Genomic DNA, 9,486 nt, shown 5'->3' with positions numbered 1-9,486 from the left:
AATTTAGGGGAAGAGTTTATAAGCCTAATGAATCTATTTTAACAGTTTTATATATTCAGTGAAACCAAACAATGTCATATTTTCTCTTTCCCTGACCACCTGAGTAAAAAAGCTATGACCTAAAACAAATTGTACTACACTATGACTAGATTTTATTGAACCCAGATCTAGTTTTGACACTTTTTTAAGGCAAAATGACTGATTCAAAAATAATACAAATGCTACCCAGATATGAAAGAAATTTTGGGTCCCTGTTTCACTGTGACAGTGTACCAAAGAGAAAGGAAAATTATGAAGTTGTGTTTAAGGGGAAATGAATTTCTGAATTATGAGGAAATAAAAGAAACTTTAAATGAATGTGGTTTGCAGGGATGCCTCCCCTGGAGCTACACAAAATTGAAAAGCCATCTACCAAATCTTAAAATAACATTCAATGATATCTTCTAGTCTACTCTTTAATGGATGATTTGTATGGAACACTTCCAAGTGAGATGAGAGTATTACAAACTACTGACTCAGATTTAATCACCCTTCAGACCCAGCAGGGGGTAGGGAGAGATAATCGGGGAGGAGTAGAAAATCCCATGTTTCAGTGTTTTATTCTGCAACCACCCAAGCACCACATCCAGTGAGCGCGGCACACATCATCATGCGCCTTGGCCATACATTATGCTTCTCATTTCTAAAGGGAAAATAACCACCACCAAAAAATTAACCTGCTTCTCTAGCACTATATCTGCAATATGCTAAATCTCAAAGTAAGTAGTTACTGCCTTTTTGTGGCACTACACAAACGAACATGCTTGAAATAAAGAAACAGACAGCTATTTTAGTTTTAATTTAATTTGTTTTCAAGAGGTGACATTCTGTTATAATATGATTAAAGCCAATGAAGAGACCTTTACTTTTAAATAGTAACCCAGTAACTGAAAAAACACACACATAAAATAATGTTATTTTATAAGCAAGGAATGATAGCTAACATTAAAAAACTACCACTTTCTTTAAATACACCCATGCCTGAAACACCATGTAAGGGGTTCTGCTCTTTCCTAAAATGTTAGAGATAAATAACATCCTATAAAAACTAGCATGTAATAATATAGAAAGACTTCTACAACTCAGATGCCTAAAGATAAAAATTAACCATTTTTCTTATTCAAAAGTTTGGGTTACAAAATACTTAAACATGCAATAACTCACAACCAACTTTCTTATAGAAAAGAAAAAAACAAGTTTTTTAAAAATCTCAAAGTGTGTATCTTTTATGGCACTGGTAATTATTGTCAGTACCATTCATATTTAAATTCTGTTTTTGATACTTAAATTTCATATTATTGCTTTCTTGTATAATGTGGTGTGTAGTGAAGAACTAATATTAACCAAAGAGAGGTCTGAGCTTTGCCTTCAATTTTTGGGTGCTAATCTTCAGGTTTCTGGAATGTTCTGCTTGATAAGATTGTCTTTGTGGGCCTGGGGGCTTTGGCCGCCACACAGCATAACAACATAATTTGTAATGAAAGATTTGGGCCACGCTGCATTGGTTCTGAGCTCCAGAGGAACTAGAGACTGAAGTTCTTGGGAGGAGCTGCAGACTCCAGGTCAGCAGGAAGTATATAATCAAGCCCCAATAAAAATATTGGGCACCAAAGGTTCTGGTGAGCTTCTTTTGTTGAAATACTATGTGTATTGTCTTATATCATAGCCAGGAGTAATTATATAATGGAGAGACAGACAGACAGACAGACACAGATAGACATACACAGGGAGAGACAGAATTCTTTCTTTGTGTGTGTGTTTTTGTGTTGTTTTTTTTTAAGAAATTGGCTCATGCAATTTTATGCTAACTGGCAAGTTCAAAATGTTTATGACAGACTGGCAGTTTGGGAACTAGGAAGGAGTTGATGTTTCAGTCTTGAAGCAGAATTTTTTTTTTATTCTCTTGGAAACCCAATTGTGTTACTCTTAAGGCCTTCAACTGATTTGGATTAGACTCATCCACATTATTGAGGATAATTTTCCTTAAAATAAATTGATTGTAGATGTTCACCACATCAACAAAATACACTCACAGCAACATCTATACTAGTGTTTGAGTAAATATGAGACTATCTTAGAGGGCACATAAGACTAACAATCACAGTAGCCAGCTAGTCTGAGTGCAATCCCAGGGCCCCGTGAATTTATGACTGATATCTAAAATGAGGATAGTCTTGTGGGGATTGTGTCCTCTAATGAATACAGTCAACTGATTTTTGACAAGGGCACAAAGCCAATTCAATGGAGAAAGAACAAATGGTGCTAGAAAAATTAGGTATCCATATTATTATAAAACCTATAAACAGACTTTACACATTATGAAAAAATAACTTAAAATGAATAGTAGACTTAAATTTCTAACTACAACATTTCTGGGGGGGAAATCATGGAGAAAAAATCAAATTTGATGATGAGCTTTTGGACCTAACAAGAAAAATACAATCCATGAAAGAAAAAATTGATAATTTCAACTTTTTTAAAAATGAAAACCAATGCTCTACATCTACAAAGACAGTGTGAAGAGAATGAAAAGACAAGCCACACACTGAGAGAAAATATTTGCATGTCAAATATCTGATAAAGCATTTGTATTCAAAATATACAAAGAATTCCAAAACTCAACAATAAAAACCAAATGATAATGTATTACAGTTGGAGACATCAGAATTAATGGGTTAGCTTAACATATATAGAGATGGTTATTATAGAAATGTGTGTATGTATTCATGTGTGCATGTGTGTATACATGGATTGGTAGATATACATCTATTTTAATTCTGTGATCTGAGAGAGCCTAACACAATGATAGCCCAAGAACAATGAGCACATCTAACACTCATATCTTGGATTTAAATACCATTAAAAGGAATTAAGACCTCATGGAGAAATGGGTTTTCTAGGAATGGGGAAGGAAATATACAAGATGATCAAGCCTGTCACTATAAGCCTGGATTGTCTTATAGTGACAAAAAGTAAGAAAGTGGCAAAAATATTCTTTTTAATTAGTGGGAATATGTCAAGGGGACTGTAGGCCAATAGAAAGAGCTCCCAATAACCAAATCTGGAATACAAATGATCTTTGGTGGAGTTAAGGCAACACATTGGAGAAAAGTTCTTTTCAAAAATTTTAAAAATTGTATATCCACATGCAAAAAAGAAAAGAATCTACACAAAATCCTTATAACCTTCACAAAATTAATTCAAAATAAAACATAGACATGTATGTGAAACACTAAACTATAGCATTCCTAGAAGATAACATAGGAGTGTAGTGAACGGCTATAGGGTTAAGCCTTGGACTGGCCTGTTGGCAAAGCCACAAACAAGTCCCAGTTTAGAGGGCACAGTCCTCTTAGCATAATTAGGCTTGACCTTATGATGCCCCCTAGATCCTATCTGGGTAGCTAATGGGCTGTGGGAGATGCAGCAAGTGCTGCCAAAACAAGTGAAACTCACAAGAATATTGTAACTGTGGTAACCACTACCTTGTTTACCTCTGGCTATAAAATAAAGGCTCAGCTTGCAGTCTGGATCTCTCTCTGTGGCCTCAACCAGGCACAGGAGATACACCTAGGCACAGCTTATTCTCTTTATCTGTCTTTTCTTCATCCTTCACTGCCCTCCCTCCAGTTTTCGAACCCTTGGCTGAGCTGGCTAGGCACATAGGAGAAAATATAGGGAAATCTGGATATGGCAATGACATTTTAGCTACAATACCAAAGACACACATGAAAGAAATAGTTGGTAAGCTGGAATTTATTAAAATTTAAACATTTTGTTCAGTGAAATACACTGTCAAGAGAATATAAAGCCAACCAACAGACTGGGATAAATTATTTGCAAAATACGAATTTGATAAAGTACTATTATTCAAAGTCTAGAAAGAACTCTTAAAACTCAACAATAAGAAAATGAACAACCTGATATAAAAATGGGCAAACAGCCTAAACAGACACTTCATACAAAAAATATACATATGGCAAGTACGCATATAAAAAGATGCTACACTTCATATGTCATTAAGGAAATTAAAATTAAAAGATACCAGTACTGGAATAGCCAAAATCCAGAACACTGATAACACCAAATGCTGATGAGGATGTGAAGCTACAGCAATTCTCACTCATTGCGAGTAAGAATGCAAAATGGTACCATCACTTCAGAAGACAGTTTGACAGTTTCTTACAAAATTAAACATACTCTTATCATGCAACCCAGCAGTCACACTCTTTGGCATTTACCTCAAGGAGTTGAAAATGTATGTCTACATAAAAGTTACACACAGATGTTTATAGTATCTTTATTCATCATTGCCAAATTTTGGAAACAATTATGATGTTCTTCAGCAGATGAATGGATAAATAAACTATGGTACATCCATCACCAAAGAAAAATGAGCTATCAAACCATGAAAAAAAAATGGAGAAAATTTAAATACATATTACTAAGTGAAGAAAACCTATCCAGTGAAGCTACATACTATTTGATTCCAATTATATGATGTCTGAAAAAGGAAAAACTCTGAAGGCAGTAGGAAGATCAGCGGTTGCCAAAAATTAGCAAGAGAGAGGGATAAAGAAGCAGAGAAAAGAGAATTTTTAAGGCAGTAAAACCATTCTGTATGATACCATAATTGTGGCTACATGTTGTAATTTATATGTCAAAACTGACAGAATGTACAATACCAAAAGTAAACTCTAATGAAAAGTATGCACTTGGGTGATAATCACATACCAATACACTTTCACTTATTGTATCACTGATACCACTCTGGTTTGTGATGTTGATAGTGGGAGAGGTGGTTCATGTGTAGGAACAGAGGGTAAATGGGAATTTTCTACATCTTCCACTCAATATTTCTGTGAAGCTAAAACTTCTCCAAAAATAAAGTTTATTAAATTAATATTAATTGAAGTATTGCATTATAGTCCAAAGTATAAAATAAATATCCATGAGTCCATACTGATATAAATAAATGGCTAATAATAAATGGAAGAGAGTAGACAAATCTCCCATGTAGTAGAATTCCAAATAATTCATGTAAATGTCACCACCCTTAGAGGTGGAACTTAACTTCCCACCCATTAACTGTGACTTTGCATAGTGACTTCTTTCCAAAGATTACACTATGAAAAATAAGAATGGAAGAGTAACTTCACAGTGGAGAAACATGACAAACACTACCTCAGTCAGGTGATCTAAGTCAACATGTACAGTGATATGTCGGGTTGCTAGACTAAAATCTTGATATGATAAGAATGGCAATTTATCTCTAAAATCTTCCTCACCAAAGTTCATAATCTGATCTAATAATGACAAATCCATAGACCAGTGGTTCTCAACCTTCCTAATGCCACGACCCTTTAATACAGTTCCTCATGTTGTGGTGACCCCCAATTTCATTGTTACAAATTGAGCATAATTAAAGCATAGTGATTAATCACAAAAACAATATGTACTTATATATGTGTTTTCCGATGGTCTTAGGCAACCCCTATGAAAGGGTCGTTCGGCCCCCAAAGGGGTCGCGACCCACAGGTTGAGCACCACTGCCATAGACACATTTCAATTGAAGAACATTCTACAAAAATCCTGTCCAGTACTCCTCAAAAATGTCAAAGCCATCAAAAACGTAAAAAATCTGAGAAACTATCACAGTCAAGAGAGCCTTTGAAGACAGTGACTAAATGTATCATGGTGTCCTCAATAGAATTCAGGGACAGAGAAAGGACATTAGATAAAAACTTAGGAAAGCCACTAGCCATTTGGCTCAGTGGATAGAGCAATGGCCTGTGGGTTGAAGGGTCCCAGGTTTGATTCCAGTCAAAGGCACATGCCCAGGTTGCGGGCTCAATCCCCAGATAGGGAGTGCAGGAGGCAGCTGATCAATGATTCTCTCTCATAATTAATGTTTCTATCTCTCCCTTTCCCTTCTTCTCTGAAATCAATAAAAATTAATTAATTAATTTAAAAAATAAAATAAAAATTAAGGAAACCTAAATAAATTGTGGACTTTAAGTAATAACAATGTATCAATATTTCTTTATTATGACAAATTTACTAGACATGGGGTATATAGAAACTGTGCTATCTTTCCAGTTTTTCTGTTAATCTAAAATTTTCATTCTAAAGTAGAAAAGATTATTTTTAAAATTCAGTTAGTTTTTTTAAAATGTTATCTTGTAAATCAACTTCTGTGACATAACATGAAAAAATATTTGCAAGTGGAGAACATGTTTTACATTTTTTATTTATAAGGTGAATTCACCATCCAACTTCTGTTTACTTTCAAATTCTGCTCCATTACTCAAACAACATATAAAAACAGGAGATAAGCTCAATGTTTGACCTGAAATATAATTTACCACATTAACACCTACCTAACAGTATATGCATAATTGCTATAACTGACTAATCTTGTTAAGGTTTGATCCTAACAATAGGAACCATATTTATTTATTTTTATTTTTAAGTTTTATTTTATTGCTTAAAGTATTACATATAGTATTACATAGGGAACAAAATTTAAATGTGTGATAGAGCAAGGGTGAACTATGGGTGTGGGCGTGGGCTCAAAAGATAGGGACATTTTTTTAGGGTCAAAGGGAGGATGAAGATCCAAGCTCATATAAGGAACAATACAAAGAAGACAAGCAAAGTGGTAGAACACTTCTGAGGCAAAGGGACTTCAAAAGGGCAAATAAAACTATAGCAGCTGCACTTGGGATTCATGATAAAAAAAAAAGTAGAGGCTTTATTTATGATGCCTAAGGAGTCACCTGCCCTTGTATTTGAAGGGTGTTGTCAATAATGCTGAGCCCGACAACTTTTTTATTCCTTAGCTCTCAGAGTCAAAACTTGAGACATGAGCAGGAATTATCTTAGTCAAATTATCTTATTCAGGTTTAGCAATTTTGAGAATTGAAAGAATGAAGAGGATGCATATCATAATAAAGTAATCATATGTATATGGGACATGTCCAATTGGACATGTGCAAATGTCCCCCTTAGATCTTTCAGGAGAAAGCCCCACACAAAGAGAGGCACAAAAAGAGCCAACTGAGTACACCCTTTTTGCTCTCTTACTGATACCCAATGATACCTTTCTGACTTCTTTACTTCGGTATATCTAAAACTGGTCTGCTGACTGATCTTGACTCATCATTTCTCACCTTTGAATTTAACATGGTCAATACCTGCTTTGTTACCTACAAAACCATGTCTGGCTATTCACCCTATAGAACTGTCATTTGACCCAGTGATCCTACTTCTAACAATATAGCCTAAGAAACCCAAACCACCAGTCAGAAAGAATATATGCACTCTTATAGTCATAGCAGCAGTGCAATTTATAATAGCTAAGATCGGGAAACAGCCCAAGTGCCCATCAGTAGATGAGTGGATTTTTTAAAAAGCTGTGGTACATTTACACCATGGAATACTACATCTATTTATTCATCTGATTCTTGTACAAACTCAATAAAATGGTCAACTAATACTTAGTTAACCATTGTTAAAACTAAGTTCTATTTTTTAAAAAATATATTTTATTATTAATTTTTTACAGAGAGGAAGGGAGAGAGATAGAGAGTCAGAAACATCGATGAGAGAGAAACATCGATCAGCTGCCTCCTGCACATCCCCCACTGGGGATGTGCCCACAACCCAGGTACATGCCCTTGACCAGAATCGAACCTGGGACCCTTCAGTCAGCAGGCCGACACTCCATCCACTGAGCCAAACCGGTTTCGGCTAAAACTAAGTTCTAAGAATGCTACTTACTCTGGATCCCATAGCTAGTGACAGAAATTTCAAAGCCCTAAACTAAATATTACATCAAGTACAACACATTCTGTTAGTCTGGTTTGAGAACTATAATTGACAAGACAAGTGTGAAAAAACTTAAGATTACAAATATGCCAAGTGAAAACATTTTTGTTTCCATTGCTATTTTCGAAAACTACATTTTTATACTAACTACTAACACTTGAAATTCCCTCAAAATGAACTGCTTTTCCCAGCTGCCCTTCACTACCAAGTGCAGTCATGTTCTAGATTTATTATGAAGACTGATAATTTATAGGAAGCAAAAATTTATGATTAATCTCTAATTATAATCAGCCAAAAAATTATTCCATTTTCTTCTACCATTTTTACATGTACTCAATGCTCTTCATGTTTTCTGCCAGACTTTCTAGTCATTGCATGATTAGATTTTTATTTTCGCTTCTTCTCTTACTCCTCACTATAAGTAATTTTAAACATGGGTACAATAATAATTTTTCTTACCATATTCAGTTTAAAACTTTCAAATAGAATACATTTTAAGCCCTCCTATTAGTCCTTATCTAAATCTAAACTTTGCAGAACATTCAAGAACCTAATAAATTACCCAGTTTTGAAATTCATCTCTATTCACTTCCATATATTTTAATTAAGTTAATTTTTTTCTGTTCTCCTAAGTAGGTGCTGATCACTAAACTCTATCTCTGTGTTTTATTTTATATTTCTTTCCACTAATTAATATCCTCCACTGACTTTAAGATCTGAAAATTAAGATCTCACCTTTTTAAAAGAATGTATCTGATTTTTTCAGCTACTATTAATTCCCGTTAATTGGGATTTCTTTGACCAATAGGTTATCCAGAATTTATTAAGACAAATAGCAAGTGAAAAACAAAATGCATCCTATGTAATAAAGAGGTGATATGCAAATTGACCATCACTCCAACACACAAGATGGCCGCCCCCATGTGAACACAAGATGGCTAGCAGGGGAGGGCAGTTGTGGGCAATCAGGCCAGCAGGGGAGGGCAGTTGGGAGGAACCAGGCCTGCAAGTGAGGGCAGTTGGGGGGAACCAGGCATGCAGGGGAGGGAAGTTAGGGGTGACCAAGCCTGCAGGGGAGGGCAGTTGGAAGGGACTAGGCCTGCAGGGGAGGGCAGTTAGGGGCAACCATGCCTGCAAGAGAGGGCAGTTAGGGGTGACCGGGCTGGCAGGGGAGGGCAGATAGGGGTGACCAAGCCTGCAGGGGAGGAAGTTAGGGGTGACCAGGTCAGCATAAGAGGGCAGTTAGGGGTGACCAGGCTGGCAGGGGGATCGGGCCTAAACGGGCAGTTGGATATCCCTCGAGGGGTCCCAGATTGGAGAGGGTGCAGGCTGGGCTGAGGGACACCCCCCCATGCACAAATTTCATACACCAGGCCTCTACTATGATTATATTTTAAAGAACTTGTTTAGGCCGTAGCCGGTTTGGCTCAGTGGATAGAGCGTCGGCCTGCGGACTGAAAGGTCCCAGGTTCGATTCCAGTCAAGCGCATGTACCTTGGTTGCGGGCACATCCCCAGTAGGGGGTGTGCAGGAGGCAGCTGATCGATGTTTCTCTCTCATCGATGTTTCTAACTCTCTATCCCTCTCCCTCCTCTCTGTAAAAAATCAATAAAATAT

This window comes from Myotis lucifugus, unplaced genomic scaffold (assembly GCF_000147115.1).
Source record: "Myotis lucifugus unplaced genomic scaffold, Myoluc2.0 scaffold_25, whole genome shotgun sequence".
NCBI lineage: Eukaryota > Metazoa > Chordata > Mammalia > Chiroptera > Vespertilionidae > Myotis > Myotis lucifugus.
Note: the sequence above shows the minus strand (reverse complement) of the source record.